Below are 12,629 nucleotides of genomic sequence, written 5' to 3'. Positions count from 1 at the left end.
ACCGCCCGCCCCCGCCCCCGCGGCGCACCGGGCGGCCCACGCCGCCCCGGCCCGGCGGCGAGCGGGCGAGAAAAGCCGGCCCGCGGGCGGGGCTTGGGCCTCGTCCCGCCGTGCTGCCCCGCGCTGCCGCACGCCGCTACGCACCGGAGCTGGAGGTGAGGGGGCCCAGCGGCTCGGGGCGGCGGCGGTAGCGGTGCCGGGCTGGGCGCGGGGCTGCGCAGCGGAGGTAGCCGGCGGGTGAGGCCTGGCTGCTGGGCGGGTGGGAGGCGTGCGTGTGTGCGGGGCGGCCGCGGGTTCTTCCCTTCTCCTCCGGGCAGCGGGAGGGGGGTCTCGTTGGGGGGGGATGAGACGCGCGCTGCCGTGGATTTTTTGTTTGTTTTTGTTTTGTTTTTCAATTTTAGGGCTTTTTTTTGCTCATTTTGTTCCGTGGCGGGGAGGGCAGCCCCGAGCGGCGTGGGGTGGGGGCTGCGGGCTGTGGGCTGCCGGTTGGGAAGGCAGTGCTGCTCGGCTTCGGCTCCTGACGCTGAATTCACCTGTCTGCCTGTTTGTGTGTTGATTTCTGTCCGCGGAGGCGGGAGGTGGGCTGACGAGAACTCCCCAAGTTTCACAATTGGGGGATTGTAGCTTTTATTTAAAACAACAAACGAAAATCCCCAAACAAACAGAAAGCAAAGAAAAGAAAAGCGGGGCGCAAACAGAGCGGCGAGGGCTAGGTCGGTGTCACGCCTCAGGCACCGTATTTTCCCGGATTAAACTCTGCGCTGCGGCTAAATGAGATTATTCACGTGCTGTAAATTAAGCCTCAGGGAAGCCTCGCTGGGAGCCGCCGAGCGGTTCTGCGTTGTGTTGGGGCGGACTGAGACGCTTCTGTTCAAGATGCTCATTTTCCTGTATCGTGCCCAGCAGCGGAAAGCTCTCTAAATGGTCAGCTCACCTTTTGGTACCGTAAGGTGGCTCTCCTAAAATGGCAGTGTTTCCAATGCCCTGCTTAGATGGTCGGGGCATTTTTTCCCTCCTTTTCAGTGCTACTTCTTTAAAACTGAGCCGTGGGGAGCGTTGTGCTGTGGGAGAACTCTTTGCAGGTGTTGCGTTAGCTCTACCAAAGGAAATGTAGATAGACTTGTTTCATGTTGCTTCTGAAAGGATATTGCTTCAGGTGAAGAAACAGTTCTTCTGGTTTGATAGAGAATTATGTATTTACGCAAATGCTTTGAGCTGTCATTTGGATAATGTGAGGTGGAGGAGGGCTCAGATCAAAAGGAAAAACACAAACTCTGCTTAAAGTGAGCCTTCTATGAGGAGTGCTGGCAGTCTGGGAGTTAGAGAATGTTTACAGTGGCACCCATACAATATATATATATGTATTTTTTAAGTCTCCATGTAAATTCATAGGATGTTTATCCCATGGCTTATTATGGCTGAGGTGCTTTTTAATAAAGTTATTTAAATAGTCTCTAAAATTTTCTGATCTTTAAAGCAGAGAGTACTTAGTCCTGTGTGTGCCTGTTACAGTTGCTATGCTGACTCTCCCTGCACTTAGAAAAATATTTTTTGACTTGTAACATCACCTTTTTCTGCTCAGTTTCTCCCATCCTTAATGTTTTTGGTTTTTTTGCTTCTTGGCCATCTCAAAATTGATTCACAAACGACCTGAACTCAGATACTCACATCTGTTTTGTTTTTCAAGGTCAGTTTCTAATAATTAATGAATCGAAGAAAAAGTAAAACCCACACATGTAAATGTTTTTCCCCGGTCTTCTTATTTAATGCACTTAATCTCTCTTTCCTGGATTCTTCCCTTCCCCCACTTAGATAAAGCACAGAGTGGAAAATTGTGTTCTAAGTTTAGGAATTGATCCTGGAACCGTTTAAACTGTGGGGGTTTCTTTCCCTGGGTTCAGCTGCTGCTAGTGTAGGGCTGTGTATAATCCTTGGTCACACACTTAGGTCTTCCTGGTATCTGAGAACTGAACCACAGTGCTTGAAAATAAGCAGTTGTTGTCCTTGTTTACTATCACAGTGTTTGTGTGCTTTTGGAGTGGTCTTGGTTGTTTTTCTGTTTATTATCGAGTCTCTAGGCAGCAGAGGAATTTTGTTGTACTTCTGGTATCAGCAGAATAGGCTAGAAACTATAAAAATGCTTTCTTTGCAGCTTGTGTAATGTAGTCCAGGTAGTGCTAGAAATGTGCTCACTGATTCTTGTAGCTTCGTGTGTGCAGTGTCTGCTCAGTATGTTTACCATCTGTGTAACCAAGGCATGACAAGTGTTTTGGCATTGTCAGTTGCTACCGGGCAGAAGCTGGCAGCAGCCTTTCTGTAGGGCCCAGTCCAGTTGCTTGTAAGGTGCTGCCTCCTCTTCATCCCCATTTTACGCTGGATTTTGAGGGGACCTACAATCAGCGCTGTACCTGCACAGGTTTCAGAGTCCTGCAGGACATGGTGGTGTGGTGCTACTGAGAGCAGTCTTATACAGTGATTGCAACTGGCTGCCATTGCAAAGTGAGCCTTTGATTACTGCTGGTCATTATGTGGTGCTAAGGTTGAAATTTACAGATGGCAAAAGCCAAGAAGCAAACTTCTCAAACTGGGACAAATGAAATGTGCCTATAGAACCACATATGTGAGTGTTCCGATATGTGTGGTAATGTTCAAAACCCCACGCTGCTCTGAACAAAGTAGCAGAATTAGCACAGGTGTAATGAAAGGATATTCTGAAGTCTTAGTGACAATGCAGAGCAGCAGTTGGGAAGAGGATGTTCAAACCTTCCCTGCCATCTGGTGCTAGGTACAGTTCTGTTGCTTTTCATCACTCTGTAGGTGTAATTTGTGCTTGAGTCCCTCTTATACTGTACTTGCTTACTGTGGGTCCACACCACTGATACTGTGAATTTTATTTTCCCTAAATAGATCAAGTGTCTGATTTGTCATCGCAGATTCCCGCTGCGGTTATGAGGTCATCCATCTTGTCTTACTCTTCACTTTCGTACTGTCCAGAAAGAGCTTTTACTCCTTCTTTGGGACAAGAAACTTCAACTTCTCCTTCTGTGAGCTGGAAATCTCATCTTTTACCTTCCCTCTTCACTCTCCAGCTGTGAACTAAAAAACTTATGATCCTGTTGTGAGGTACAGCACCTACCATTTTACTGTTATCTCTTCCTTGCTGCAAAGCTGTTTTATTTCTGATTGGCAAAGTAGGGGGAAACTGAAGGTGTTGAAGGTGCATTGTATACTTTCACCACTGTCAGATGTGCAGTTTTTTGGGTAATTTAGATGTTTGTTTGTTTTTACAGTTAAGGTAATGGTAAGCTATTACTAATTTATGCAGTGTGACACAGTTATGATTTCTTCCATAGACAAGAAGGAAGTTACTTGTAAAGCTGCCTGCATGATATTGCGTACATGTATAGATGTAGGGCAGTTTTGACAAGTAACATGAGTGCTGGATGGAGGCCCTTGTATTAACCACTCATTTTGATTGTTAGTTCTGTCTTTGAGATCTGTCCCTTGTGTGACCACACGCCACTGCCAGTTCCCTGTGTCTGTCATCCTTTGGTTAGATTTGATGTCATCTGTGTAACTGTGGTATTTGGATTTACGTAGGCAGCAGTAAACCACTGGAAGTGTCCCTTCTGTGCTGAGGAATGTCTGCAAACAAGCACAAGTACCAGGGATCCAGCATTGGGTTCCACTTAACTCCTTTTGTCTCTACATAAACATACTGTTATGCAGTTCTCTGACAAATGAAAATTTAAAGGACTAGCTTAATGATTTTTGTATGAAGATGCTAGTTTATTATCAGAATTATATTAAGTATAATGAGCACAAATATGAGGATGGTTTGGTTTTTATAAACAGTTAAAAATGGATTACCATTTAGCTTTGGGAATATTGCTGTAATTTAAAAATGTAATTATTTAATCTTGTTTAAAGCTCCACATTCTTTGAACCAGAGGAGACTACTAGTGTTGAAATTGGAAGCTTGGTGAACAGCAGTGGGAAGTTGCCTTCAGCACTAAAGTTGACAGAAAATACTGCATCTGTTGTGGCAGTTTGCCACTTTTTTTTGTCTGTGGCTGCACAATGGTTGGTGGGGCTAAGTGGTAATATGGGACCACTGAACTGATCTGGGTTAACAAAAAGATACTGGTGTGGAGGGAAGCTGTTTTTCAGTTACCTCTTCAGCAGGTGATGTGCTGGTACAGCTATTTTCAGGACTGCACTCTGGCACCAAGGGGCTCTGCAGATGGTAATGGGGAAGAGGTTAGCAGGTAGAGACTTTTCTACTGCTTTCCACCTTGAGAGAACTGTATTTGAGATTGCTGTCAGTATCCCTATTCAGGAGGGGGAAATACACTTGGTTGCAAGAGCTGCTGTCCACACCACGTCTCCAGTCTGCATTGGTCTGGATCTTGCTTTGTGGCCAGACGCTATAGCTACTGGAACCCCACGGCTGGTCTGTGTCTGCAGAGGGTAAAAGGGACAAATTCTCCTTGGGTTGTTTTCTATTTAGGACTTCCTGTCACCTTCTGTCTGGGAAATTCATTTGCTTTATTCTCCTGCCAAGTTTGTTTCCATGAGTTCTTTGCTGGGGTACCTGTGCAAGTCATCTAGGTGCCAGTGAAGTGAGAGCTTAATTGCAGCAGGGATGTGTCTGTCACTGTTTTGGTCACAGCGCAGCTAGTCCCAGCTGTGGTGGGAGCTTTTGTCCTGTGCCACTGTGCTGCGACTGGGTCCCAGCTCTAGAATGCTGCTTCTGCTTGGATTTGTAAACTCAGGAGAAGTTTAGATGGAGTAGAGTTGGGAGGGCTTAGATGGAGTTGGGAGGGCCAACTTTTAAAGGCCATCTAGTCCCACTCCCCTGCAATGAACAGGGACACCACGGCTAGATCAGGTTGCCCAGCACCTTATCAAGCCTGGCCTTGAAGGTCTTCAGGGATGGGGCATCAACCACATCTTTAGGCAAGCTGTTCCAGTGACTCACTTCCCTCATTATTAAAGACTATTCCCTTATATCCAACCTGAATCTACTCTCTTTAAGCTTGGAGCCATTTCTCCTTGTTTTGTCACCACAGTCCCTGCTAAAGAGTCTGTCCCCTTCTTTCCTGTAGCTCCCCTTGAGGTACTGAAAGGCTGCAATTACTGATGATGTTTAGGGCAACAACAGAGCTGCAAGCTGCACGTCAAACTGTTTAAAAATAGTTTTAAGATTTTGGTATACTAAAGATTTCTGTTGATCTCTTGAGAGATCAGGAGAGCTCTTTGCAGTTGGTCGGTTTACAAGATTTGGGAAATGGGTTTTTGTTGTCTGCTTTCATTTTCCCAGCAAACTCATTTATTGGTAAACCACTGTAAGCATTCAAGACACAGAGAAGTGAGTAGCAGCCAAGTTTTAGTTTGGGTAATTAAAAAACCCGTTGCAGCCACTGCTGCTGCCAACCTTTAATAAGAAGATTAATGAAAATAATTATTTGGGCTCAATATGTGATTTTTCGTGTTTGTATTTGTTTCCTAATTCAAACTGTAAATGTATGGGTTTTTTTAAACAATTCAGAATTTCATATGTTTTCTGCAGAAATCTTCAGTGGATGAATGAGTTGAATGTAAGGATACTGAGATTCTGTGGATTTCTGCACTGGAAGGTTCTGCAGATATTCTTTGCCTTTGTACCTAATTAGAGGCTTGATTTTAGTGTGTCATGCGTCAGGTGTTTTGCCTGAGAGCAATGTAGTCTTTGTATGAGGCCATGCCCAGATTTACTATGTGTCAGTTTGCACTGTGTAGCTTGTTGATGCTTCCTCCTCAGTAGGACAGTGTGTGGTCAGTCAAATTCGGTTTGTCTGACAATCTTTGATAAAGGAAGACATTTTTTTAATGGCTGCAAAGAACCCAAACAGTCTCAGGTAGGAACACTGAACTTTATCATAATCAGTAGCTTCATCTAAGCTGTGTTGTTTTTCCTTAATTGTTTTCATTATTTAAAGTTATTTCAGTTTCAGTTCAGAATTCTAGTAAGAGATGTGCGAGGTGTGTCTTGGACATCAGGTTTCAGTGTGACTTTTCATGTTGTAGTGTCTTGCACGTTTGAGAGGGCTTGGTTTGACTATATGGTTTGTCTGAATATTTTTGTCTGTATCATTCTAAAAAGCCATTGCTAAGGCTGTAAATACTCCAGTGGTACATCAAGGAAGCTTTTTTTTTTTTTCCCCAAAGTGTCTGCTGGTCATATTAGAAAGGGTTTATCTGAGGATGGAGAGGTGAGCATTTCTCTTTGCAGCTGATGGAGAGGTTGCAGTGCAGTGCAATCTTTTGGTTGATGATTTTTTAGCTCTTGTTAGAGATGGTCACACCTTTAACTTCTTCATTTTGCAAAGCACAGTCAGCAGTCATCCATACCTGCAGGTTCCCTTTAGGACCTTCTCTATTTTCCTTTGTGTCATATTTTATGTGAGTCTGTTCAAAGAGTAGAGGGTGTGGTTCTGATTTGTGTGGTCTCCTACCATACAAATTCTGGTTGTGGAGGTCTCCTACCCAATCTGCCCAGCTCCTAGTCACCAAGCTGAAAAGAGATAGGATGGTACTTCTGTGGCTCTGAAGGCATTGTTCATGCTCTGGGTAAGAGGTCTGGAAAGAAGAAGGCATGTGTGACTTACTTTACATGGAGGATCGTGCCTTAGGCCACACTTGATACCCGGGTTCTGCCAAGGCTAGCGACTCTCCTTGAGTTTAACTGGGGAAAGTCAGTATGGATAGTTGTGTAGGGTACTGTTCAGTGAGTGAAGACTGCATACATAGAAGCCTTTGAGAGACTGGTGTCCTTTATTCACTGCTTAACTTCACGCACGCTTTGTGGAAAGAAGAGAAAATATTTACATTCAGAGTGGTTGTGGGAGAATCCTGGGGGAGAAGAGAGATATCCCATGAAGTTCAGTCGCTTCGTTCAATAGAGAAACAAAGGAAGTATTATAAGTAGGATTTTGGCTAGGAAACAGAAAACCTTTTCATAGGAGTCCCCAGCTTCTGGTTTTGTTTTTAATACAAACATGATGATGTAACAAGCCATCTTATTAAATACCGATACTTGTACATTTTATGTTATTGAGTTTTGTTTACACTGTAAATCCTTTGCCAGCTCTTTGTAGATCAGTACAGTAGGACACTGTGGAATTAGCAAATAATATTACTATGTAATTCTGAGCAGCATAAATAAAAGAAGAAACCCAAACTGAAATCCTGCTTGTTTCAGGGCTTGTCCTCGTATGCAGAATAGTTTGAAGGTAGTGGGACCGTGGATGACAAAGGATGGCTCTCTTTCACTGTCACTTTCTCTTGGGTTGTTTTACTTTGCTGAAGTTGTGATGGTGCTCTCTTACAGAGATGTGCCACTGTGACTACTCCAATCTTCAGTCATGTCAGGTTGGAAATTCACATGCAGAAAGCAGAGATGACATTGCTGAAAGCGTAGTTTGAAATATAGTTTCAAGGCAGAAGAACACGTATCATGCAGTGTTATGCTGGGTGTGGAAATACTGAATTCATGTATGAGATTTAAAAACAAAAAAAACCCACCAAAAAAACCCCCAACCTTTGAATGAAAACACGAATGCCTGTGTAATTTCAAGGTACCTTTTTGAATTCTGCTGTAATTAGATGAAACAGTAATTTTTAGCAGGAGTCTTACCAATACTGAAACAGAAGAAAGTTTAAAAACTGTCAGATCTTTTCAATAATAAAAAAAAAAAAAGGTAGTCATTCATGAAGACCACATAAATAGCAATGCAAGCAGTAAGCTTCTGGGGTTAAAAGAAGTAGTTCATAACTGTAACTATCTAGGTTAAGATGGTGCATGTGCAGTTTCTGGTCTGAGATGTACTCCCAAGGATATTTTGTTTAAACTTTTTGTTGTGCTGTGATTAGTTAGGACCAAGTGTGCAAAGTTTCAGTGTAAAACAAACACATTTCAAACCACATTTTTAAGTTACTGGTTCTAATATTAGTTCTTGAAGAGCTAGCATAGAAAGCATCAGTGTAAGAAAAGGATTTCAAATAACTCTTTACAGTTACTGGTTCTTAGTACTGTGGGTCAAATTGAGCTTAATGTCATCTGTTAGCTGAAACAGTCAATTGCCTTTGCCTTTCCAATAGCACACTGGTAAGTCATTAAACTAACTACTGCTAATTAATACAGTGGCTTTTTTGCTTTTCTCTGTAACCCTAGTTGTAAAGAGGCGAGGGGTGATTGTAGATGTTTGTCTCACTTTAATTTTAGATGTCAATGCAGTTACCTTAGAAATACCAATTGCACAGCTAGATAACTTTAGCTTGCAAAACTAAGAAAAGAAAATATCTCTGAATTTTTGTAATGGATGTTAACAGTATTTTGTTACCACGTGAACCAATAGAAATCTTGTTTAGAGAGGAAAGTGAGTCGTGGTTTGCTCTGTCTCTGGAGATTCCAGTTTATAGAATTAGCCGTGTTTCTCTGGTATCTGAAGTCTCCTTATAGTAAGGCTCAAATATGATGTTCCTAGCATGTTTCTGACCTCAGGGTCTGACAAATCTCAGTGTTTGAACTGAGAACTCCAGGGCATGGAAAATGGATCTAGAGATTGATATGCCAGGCTCATCTGGGAGACTGATACTCTGCTTACTTGAGTTTCCCAAGAAGAGAAGTGGTATAAAGATCCCAACAGTGGTTGGGTAACAAAGAACTCATCTTTGAATTCGCACAAGGAAAGATGATTGTAATTAAGTGCATTTAAGATCAGGCTGTGAATTCAGCACAGCCCTGAAGCAGTTGTGCCCTACCTTATATTTTTGTTGCCTTAGTTTATTTACATGTGATTGAAAGAAAAGAATTTTGTTAACAGCTGCTTGATGTTATGTGGAGGTCAATGATTAACTAGTAAGCAGGCATGAACATCTGTACAATTAAGTGCAGTCACCTTTAGCACTCTCCTTGACTCCTCCCAGCATACACACATTATGGACTGTGTCCTTCTCAGAAGTGCTCTTTACATCTCAACACTTTAATCATAGCTCCAAATTAGTATGAGGTGACAATCTGTGAGCGCATGATGTTGAATCCTAACCAAGAGCCTTTAGTGCCATCTCTGTTTAAGTCCATGCAGTCTCTGTCAGAATTGTGGCATAGCACCACAGGTGTTTGTGCTCAGACCTACTGACAGACATCAGCCCTGTGCTGGTGCAAATGGAGAGCTGCAGAGGGATGTGCCTCTGAGATATGTGCCACGTATTACCATAAAGATCTACGGAACGTACATCACCTCCAACTGACTTGTTTGGAGGTCTGTCTGGTCTCCTTGGTCACAGTATGGTGTTACCCAGTTAAGCGTTTCATTCTTCCCAAAAAAGGCTTGTGCTTCAGTAATTAAAAGTTCATTTTGCAAACAAACAAACAAACCAAAAAAAGGCTAATGAACCGGCTTTTATCAAATTAAGACAATACCTGAGAACTGCAGTAGTAAAGCAAACTTCCGTACATCCATGTGCTGGAAGCTAAGTTGCTTAACTTCTCTACTTGGGGGGGGGGGAAGCACACATATTGCCGTGTCATATTCCAGCCTTGCTTACATAATTGTCTTTCCAAGGAGTGATGATGCAGACTGATCTATTTTTATTCTTTTTGTACCCTGAGGCACACCTCCCTAGAGCAAATTACCATAGCGGTTTATTTCAGAATCTCAAACCACAGTAATTATGATAAAATCTCTTTAAAACTGTTTTGTGTTGTTTCATGCGTGACATGACTCTTGCTGGAGTTGGTTCTGACAATAACATCAAGTAACTCATAGACCTTTGCAAAACTCAGGAGAGTTTTCCTTAGCTGCGGAGGGCTCCAGAAAGTGCTTCAGTTTAATACCGGAGTGTTTAGTTTAATATTATCTGTTCTGTTCATATGTTGTATGTGGAGATATTACAGCACTTTGGTTTAAGATTAATTGATGCAACTGACGCATTATCTGGAATTCCTTTGGTGTTCTTTATTTTTGTCTATGGAAGCTTGATTGCTTTAATGTCCAGTCTTTATCTTTTTAATTTCAAGGAAAGGCCCTATTTAATGTAGAATATCAGGATAGCATCACTAGCTGTAGCAAAGGTGAACATACATGTGTGCAATTCCAAAATCATGGAATCGTAGAATCACAAGGTTGGAAAGGACCTATAAGGTCATCTAGTCCAACCATCTTCCCTTTGCCATACCTACAGTAAAACTACAATATAAATAAATATAAATAAAACCAAAGTATTTAAACAGGAGCTGAAGATGCCAGTAGCAGTTTCATCTGCCTTCAGCTGAAACTAAATGCTTAATAACAGACTGTGGTGGGAAGTTGTTTGTAAGGCAATTTCTTTTTATTTTTTATTTTTTATTTTTTAAACTTTTGTTACAAGAGGATGTTAGTAAAAGAATTTTAGCTCTTGTTTGCAAAATCTGCAGGGGATGATAAACTGCATGTGAGGGATACAGTTCTCCTTTTCTTGAATTGGAGGAGTAAAAGTAGAGTGAAAACTGCTTCTAAGCAACATCTTTAACTTGACATTGTGGACCCAATGACAGGAACAGTGGTTTCTCTCAGGTTTTTAACTTGTTTAATGAAATAGGAATGCTTTTCAAAGTGTTGGCAACATTGCAATACAGTGACAAAGCGTCACTACTCGAAACAGAAATGTTTTAGTGATATATTTATAGCGATGGTAAGTACAAAGGTATAGTGAAAAATGAGACAATTCTTTGATTTACAGTGATCTTTAGGTGGATGTAATGATGCGTATCTACAAAGTGAGAATGGTAGTATGGTGGTAATGTGGCAGTGGAGGGGAGAGGAATCCAATTCTTTCATGTTTTTCTTGTAACTTCTATTGGGTTTAAAATCCAACTGGTAAAAGAAGTGATACAGGATAGGGAGGACAGGAAAGGGTAACATTTTAGGATCATAGCTGCTGTCTAGCAAAATCCAGCGTAGTTAAATTTGTTGTTATGAAGCATCTGTTCTTATTAATGGATCCTGACAATGTATTTCATGCCATGTATTCAATTAAGTGACTTTTTGTTTGTCATTATAAAACAGTGTTTTAGTGTATCTGTTTTGTTGGGGTCTGAGAATCAGACTTGGCAATGGCTGAATAATTATCTGTACCAGCAGTGGTGCTGGGAAGTTTTAAGGTCGTTTTTGGTTCCTCCATCTGTTCATTTAGATGATGTTCAAGAGTACTGGGCTCTCTGCAGCATTGCAGATACTGCAGTGAATTGAACCCTCAGAGAGAACTATCTTTTCAAAAGATGGTTACAATGGTTACTAAGGGTAGAGGGAGGAAAGTAATGCCATTTGTTGCAGTTTAAACTTTGCTGTGCTACGTGATGACAAATAACAAGGAGATGACAAGAGTAGCAGAAGCTAACTTGGAAGGAGTGTTACTCCAGCTTGCCTAGAAATGGCACACCTGAGATTACTGCAGCTCCACTGCACTGATTTCTGCTGAATTATTGCAAAATATGATTACAGTGGTTTTCTTCATAAGTCTGTGTACAGAGATGAACTATCCTCAGACACCTAGATTTCGGTGGGACAAATTCCTGTTGCTGCTCAGCCAGAATAGGATTGTTTAGAACGTGGTCTGTTGGTGTGTTTGGCACTGCAGGTCCTGTGCCTATTACTGATAATGTCCTGGTTTGCTAGTAAGGATCCTTCTCTAGGTAATGAGAATCTTTCACCTGGTCAAAGAAGACAGGATTATTTCCTTATTTTGGAAATACTATTATTATATTATTATAATATTATTCTTACTACTTCTGCTTCTGTGTTCTGATGTTACATTTTATAGATGATATTGTGCAGTGTATCACTGCCTATTAGTGACAAAATATATGTACTGCATACGTATATGTCTTTTTAGTAAAACACAGAATTATAGAAGATGAAATATATAATGTAGGCAGAAAAATTATATATAAAGCTTTATTATGTATATATGTAAAAACAATGCAGACATGTGAAAATGTTCTTCAGCTTACTTCTAAAGTTTCTTTCTGGAGTTGGGTGGGATTTATGCTGTGTATATTCCCTTTCAGCCTAATATGCCTGCGTATGGCTTAAATGAAGTTTTTTGCAGGGATGAAAAGAATATATTTTTCTTTGTTTTCAAGTCTGCTTGAAGTAAAGTTGAAGTCAAGTTGGTTTCTAGTAAAAGTGGATGGGATGGTAAGTTTGCTAATACTTATAGCATAGCTTTTTTGATCTGAAGTTGTGCTATGGTGGGGAATTATAGTTAAGGAAGTAGTTTTGAGCCAGATTTTCTTTCAAAATACAAGATTTTTTGAACAGGCTTCCCCCTCCCTCCCCAATCGTACTGTGATGCCCTAAGAATTTGAACACATCTTGTGTGATTCAAGTTTTGGCAGTAGAAACTTAATTGGTTTACTAGGCTGTGGGTGTCATCATCCATTGGGGTGATTCCTTCTTGCTCCTTATCCTACTACTAGAAGCAAGTCTAGGGGATGTTTTCTAAAGTGCATTAGACCTCCCTGAAGTTGTAACATGAGTGTTTTCAAGTTGGAAGCTGTGTGCATTTCTTGTGCGATTCAAACTAGCATTGAAAATTACTCTTTC

The 12,629-nt window shown here is 41.5% G+C and overlaps 1 protein-coding gene across 8 annotated transcripts in view; it reads left to right on the top strand.

Moving 5' to 3' along the window:
- The first annotated feature begins 5 nt into the window (after nt 1–5).
- PIP5K1B (phosphatidylinositol-4-phosphate 5-kinase type 1 beta) overlaps nt 6–12,629 on the top strand; it is an 85,058-nt gene continuing 72,434 nt past the window's right edge. For 2 of the 8 annotated variants that reach the window (XR_014939151.1, XR_014939150.1), the window contains exons 1-2: nt 15–155; nt 2,908–3,123. The gene's annotated coding sequence lies outside the window, so the exon portion shown is untranslated. The other 6 variants (XM_015849098.3, XM_085528249.1, XM_015849099.3 and 3 more) reach the window with 6 other exon arrangements.

Source organism: Coturnix japonica, chromosome Z, assembly GCF_054131305.1.
Source record: "Coturnix japonica strain WE chromosome Z, WE-NBRP24, whole genome shotgun sequence".
Lineage (NCBI taxonomy): Eukaryota > Metazoa > Chordata > Aves > Galliformes > Phasianidae > Coturnix > Coturnix japonica.
Note: the sequence above shows the minus strand (reverse complement) of the source record. Positions and strands in the feature narration are given on the sequence as shown.